The sequence below is a fragment of the Gossypium arboreum genome, chromosome 1 (assembly GCF_025698485.1).
Source record: "Gossypium arboreum isolate Shixiya-1 chromosome 1, ASM2569848v2, whole genome shotgun sequence".
Lineage (NCBI taxonomy): Eukaryota > Viridiplantae > Streptophyta > Magnoliopsida > Malvales > Malvaceae > Gossypium > Gossypium arboreum.
Genome location: NC_069070.1, coordinates 58,324,304 through 58,330,360, shown reverse-complemented (window position 1 = coordinate 58,330,360; position 6,057 = coordinate 58,324,304). Strand labels below are relative to the sequence as shown.

The 6,057-nt window shown below is 39.3% G+C and overlaps 1 non-coding gene across 1 annotated transcript; it reads right to left on the bottom strand.

Moving 5' to 3' along the window:
* Positions 1–2,311: 2,311 nt before the first annotated feature.
* LOC128281956 (small nucleolar RNA R71) lies at positions 2,312–2,417 on the bottom strand. The gene has a single exon (XR_008272251.1). It is a non-coding gene; the product is annotated as a small nucleolar RNA R71 (small nucleolar RNA).
* Positions 2,418–6,057: the final 3,640 nt, after the last annotated feature.

Here is a 6,057-nt window from a genome sequence, read left to right as displayed (position 1 = left end):
TCTTTGCATTCACTAAGCTTGTTGAAGCTTACCCACTCATTTCAACATATACAGATTAGTTACGACACTGTATGGGCGTGTGGTTTTCAAGGGAGTGATCCAAGGAAGACTGGTTATTCATCATAGGTGCTTTGTTACTTTATTCGTATCGGGGAGACAGGCAATGTGGTAGAATTATTATGGCTATGTTGAGTTCTAAACATTTTGGTTTGGTTTATATGTGATAAACCGTAATTTATACATATTTTTATCCCATGCTTGGCACATTTATGGATGGTTTCTCCTTAGATTTGGTGAATTCGATGCTCCTAATTCTTTAATTTCATCTTTTATACTTAGGTGAGCATAAGAAAGTAAAAAGAACAAGAAACGGGCTGAAAACGGAGAAAATGGACCCACATGGGAAATCAATATGGCCTGGACTTCCTCACACGGGTAAGCCACACGGCCGTGTCCATTTAACAGGATCGAAGCACGACTTACAAGGGTAGACTACACGCTTGTGCCTATTTAACACCTTGACCACGGTCTGGAGCAATCACACACGAGAGTGTCACATAGGCGTGTCCCTGTCGAGCCCAAGTATAGTCCTATTCAGAAAAGGCCACTTTTGAGGGCTCTTAGGCATTCTAAAGCCTATTTAAACACCTGAGGAGGAACTTAGAACAGACACACAGAGTAGAAGGCAAGGAATTACTCAAGGGAAGCCCATTGATCCATCTCAAAAGCCGGATTAATCGTCAAGATTAAAGATCTCCTTTCAATTTCCATTCAGGGGTTTTGGGTTTTATTTATGTTTTGTATTCATTATTCTTCTAATATGTTTTCTTTTATAATTATGAACTAAAACCCCTAAATTCTAAGGGGAATGAAACCTAAGAAGGATCTTGTTATTATTATTTGAATTGTATGATAAATATTTAACTTGTTCTTAATTATGTGTTCTTAATTCTATTTTTAATATCCCCGGATATTGATTCAAGTTAATGCGCTTATTCAGAGGAGCAAAAGTCCCTGTCTAAGAGTAAATTTGTCATAATTAAGCAGAGTTGACTGCACGCCTAGAGATAGGGTGACAAGATTTTGCCGGATTAGGGTGAAACTAATAAAGGAGTCCATAGATCGAGTTAATGCAACACTAGGTGTTAATTAGAAAGAGATTTCAATTAATCAACCTAGGGTTAGACGTTATTAGTCTCGAGAGAGATAATAATATAACTTAGGATTTCTACGGATCAAGTCAAATGAATAAATAAATGCGATTGAGTCAAATAACAAGTGAAGTCTAGGTGGATTTTTCCTTGGGTATTGTCTTAATCGATCGAGTTTTCCCAAAAGCTTTTCCCCAATTTCTCTCTGTGCACTCTTAGTTTAATTAATTAATTTAGATAAACAAATCCCTTAATTTTTAGGCTAGATAATAAAAAGAAAATAATTACTAGTACTCTTGGTTCCTTTGGGTTCGACAATCCGGTCTTGCTAAAACTATACTACTTTTTGATAGGTACACTTGCCTTCATCGTGATAATAGTTAGTTTCAAGAACGATTAATTATAAATTTTTAAAACCTATCACGAATATCATGTATCAAGTTTTTAGCACCGTTGCAGGGGAACTAAGATTTAGGAACACTCGATTTTTATTACTTTAGCCATTTTACTTTATTTGCAATTTAAATTTTTATTTTCTTTTCTAATTTTTTTTTTATTCTCTCCTGGTAGGTTTTTATAGTGTATGACTAGAAGAAACTCGTCGGGACCATTACTATTTGATAGTGAGATTGATCGCACAGTTCGCAGAAACTGAATAGAAATAAGGTGAAGCTTAAGATACACAGAGGAAGAGAAAGAGGACAATACTTCAACCGAGGAGATGGCTGAAAACCAGGAAAATCCACTACCTCCTGCAATTGCCGCTGATCTAGTAAATCAGATTCCTGCTCTGCATACTATGTATGATTATGCTAAATCTTCTTTAATAGGAACTGAATCGAGCATAGTTAGGCTTGCTGTTGCTGCAAATAAATTTGAACTGAAACCTAACACCATTCAAATGATCCAACAGTTTGTTCAGTTTGATGGTTTGCAGGACGAGGACCCAAATGCTCATTTGGTGAATTTCTTAGAGTTTTGTGACACTTTTAAAATCAATGGCATTTCTGATGATGCCATTTGCCTTCGGTTATTCCCTTTTTCATTGAGGAACAAAGCTAAACAGTGGTTGAACTCGTTACCATGAGGGTCAATCACTACTTGGGAACAAATGACAGAAAAATTTTTATTAAAATATTTTTCGCCGGCTAAAATAGCCAAATTACATAATGATATCTCCTCTTTTGTGCAGATGGATTTAGAAACACTCTATGATGCATGGGAGAGATACAAGGACCTTTTAAGAAGGTGCCCTCACCATGGGTTACCACTCTGGCTATAGGTTCAAATGTTTCACAATGGCCTGAATCCTTCGACTAGACAGGTGATTGATGTAGCTACAGGAGGAACTATCAATAATAAGACACCTGAGAATGCTTATGAATTTATAGAAGAGATGTCACAGAATAATTATCAGTGGCAAGTCATGAGGACAAAACCTACGAAAAAAGCCAGCGTTTTTAACGTCAATTCGGTCACCATGCTCTCTAATCAGGTAGAACTTTTGAATAGAAAAATTGATGGTTTTCTTGGTTCTTCACAGGTTCACCCAGTAATGCAGTGCGAAGAAGTGGAGGTGGATCAAGCAATTCAGAATACCCACCCTATGGCCACAACATAGAGAATGAGCAATTAAATTACATGGGTAATAATCCTCAATCTCAAACTAATCCTTATAGTAACACTTACAATGCAGGTTGGAGGATCCACCCAAAATTTTCATGGGGAGGCCAAGGAAATCAGATACCACCATCTCCTCCAGGCTTCCAACAACCACCCTGCCAACAAGAGAAAAAGTCGAACCTTGAGGAGATGATAACAAAATTCATCTTGGTGTCAGAAACTCATTTTCAGCATACCGAGACAGTACTTAAGAATCAACAAGCGTCGACCCAAGGCTAGAAACTCAGATAGGACAGCTCACCAAATTAATATCTGAACGACCATAAGGTAGCCTGCTGAGTTACACTGAATCTAACCTAAGGGAGCAGCTCAATGCAATTACCATTCAAGATGAGGAAGGGTTAGTTGGACCTGAACCAAAACCAATGCAAGAAACTGTGGTAAGTAAAGGTAAAGGTGAGGTGGACTACAATAACCAAAAACAGGTAAGTAAAAAGTACAAACCACGTGTACCATACCCAAATGCGACAAGGAAAGACCACTCAGACGAACAATTCAGTAAATTCCTTAAACTTTTGAAGAAATTACATATTAACTTACTGTTCATTAAAGCTCTTTCGCAGATGCCAAACGGAGTCAAATTCTTAAAGGAGCTTTTAACAAATAAACGAAAGTTGGATGAGGCGTCGCATGTGGAACTAAATGTTGTTTGCTCAGCCATACTACAGAATAAGCTGGCCAAAAAAATTAAAAGATCCAGGGAGTTTTACAATTCCTTGTTTAATTGGTAGCTTAGATGTTAATAATGCTTTGGCTGATTTAGGGGCTAGTATCAATGTTATGCCTTATAAAATGTTTAAACAACTAGGTCTTGGGAAACCCAAACAAACTAGGATGAGTATTCAATTAGCGATAAAACAATCAAATTTCCTAGGGGTATTACTGAAGATGTACTCGTTAAAATTGACAAATTTATATTCCCAGTTGATTTCGTTGTTCTAGACATAGAAGAGGATAGTAACGTTCCTTTAATTTTAGGGAAGCCCTTTTTAGCATCTGCTAGAACAATAATTGATGTTAGCACAGGTGAACTCACACTTCGTGTGGGAGACAAAACAATCACCCTTCAAGCTCGTAATTCGAGTAACACATCAAAAATTGAAGGTGGTTATATAAATCATACAATTAAAACTGATCATGTGGTGAAACCTTCCTGGCAGGAAACACGTTCAAAGAACACACCTGAGCCATGTTCGAGTAACGACAAAGGACCTATCTATGAAGAACGAAGGCTACAAATAGAGGAACTAGATGAATGGCAGACACATAAACTGAAGACTCATGATAAACCAAATCAACTTAAGGTTGGAGACAAAGTACTACTAGATGTAGCAGACCCTCGGATTGCCACTTCTGAACCTAATGGAGCAATCCCTCTTATGGTACTTAGTATTTTCCCATATGGTACAGTTGAGGTAATTCATCCCAAATTCGGCAAATATAAGGTAAATAGTACTAGTCTTAAGCCTTATGTTGATAAAATTGATAGCAGGGATGAGGAGTGTAAACTCCTCGCACCACCATGACCATGCAACAGAAAGGTAAGTCAAGCTTAGACTATAAATAAGAGCTTCTCGGGAGGCAACCCGAGCACTAACGATGTTAACTTCTTTAAAATTTTAGTTTTTGACATATAATCACTATCTGAGTCATTGAAACACAGGTTTTCTAATCCACACGACCGGGCACACAGGCGTGCCTTAGGTCGTGCTCACACCACAGGAGGAGACACGACCGTACGATATGGCCGTGTGAAAATAGGGCAAAATTTTTTCGTAACACGGGATGCGATAAGTTGCCACGGCCCTACGACGTGGCCGTGGGTGAGTCTGTCAAACCAACACGGGCGTGCGACACGCTCATGTCTATAAATCGTGGTTGAAACTGAGAATTTAGCACGGGCGTGGACATCCATACATGGGCGTGGGAGAAGTGAATGAAGCAGAACACGACCGTCCAACATGGACATGTGGACCCATATGTCCAAGGAACACGGGTGTGCCGAATGCCGAACACGCCAAAATTTAAAAAATTACGAAACACACGGGCAAAAATTAGGGTACACGGGCGTGGCCCACTGCCGTGTGCCTCAAAATCTATATATATACCCCTCACTATTCATCACCCCCTTCCCCAAAATCCTTAACCCTAGCCACTGTAACTTCACACGCCCTACCTGCCACGCCCGTGCGCCGACCACAATGCCACCTTCGATGACCTAAAGCTCCTCCCTCTTGCATTTGTTCACTTTTTTCCCTCTATTCTCTTCATTCTTTTACTTATTTCATGATATTTTGTTTCATTTTCTGTAATTAATCATAGTTATAATGATAGAATACTTATGCTTTTGTTTAAGAAATTTGCTATTTAGTTAATACATTTTGCTACATTCATCCATTTTTCTTGTTTCCATAGATTTCATGCTTACCCACACCATATTTCATACTTATCAAACCCCCATGCATTCATTCACTAGATATTTCCGTAGTCCTATTCATAGTAATGGCTTAATATATCTGATTGGGTTATTTTTTTTAGCATAGATGCTCTTTAGTACATGACTTCTATGAAGTATCTTTATTTGTTTTACCATGCATATTTTTTTCCATGCTACTGTTGGAGAGTAATTTTATTTTTATTTCGTCTTTCCATTGTAGGTATACTATGTCAACCTCACGTGGTAAGAAGACCACTGTCCCCATTTCAAAGAAAAGGAAAGGAGCAACGTCGTCCTCGAGTCCTACCACTGAAATCTGTTACCCTTTCCTCCAGATTCCCTTGGGACCCCAAGAGGAACTATTTCAGATATTATGGGCCCGACCCCTAGGTGTGGCCCGCTACATTAACTGGGCCACAGTTGAACAAATTCAAATGGCTGACGCGGTCTGAGCCCTCCTAACAACTGAACCGTGGGGGCTCTTCTTTGAGATTATCGAGCAAACATACCTCGAGCTCACAATGGAACTCTGCTCGACCTTCCATCTTCAAGTCGTCATGACAAACTTTGACAATCCTGGAACGGTCCAATTTTGCCTTGGTGGTCTAGTGTGCCAGTTGAGCATACCGGAGTTTGGAATTGCACTAGGCCTGTACACGGAGGAGTTCATGGACGACAATGAACTCGACACCCTCCATCGCCACATCCACTACTCTCCCTCAAAGTATTGGGAGGACCTCATGCCTACCTCAGCCACCTATGATCCTAGCCACTCTAAGGCATCAG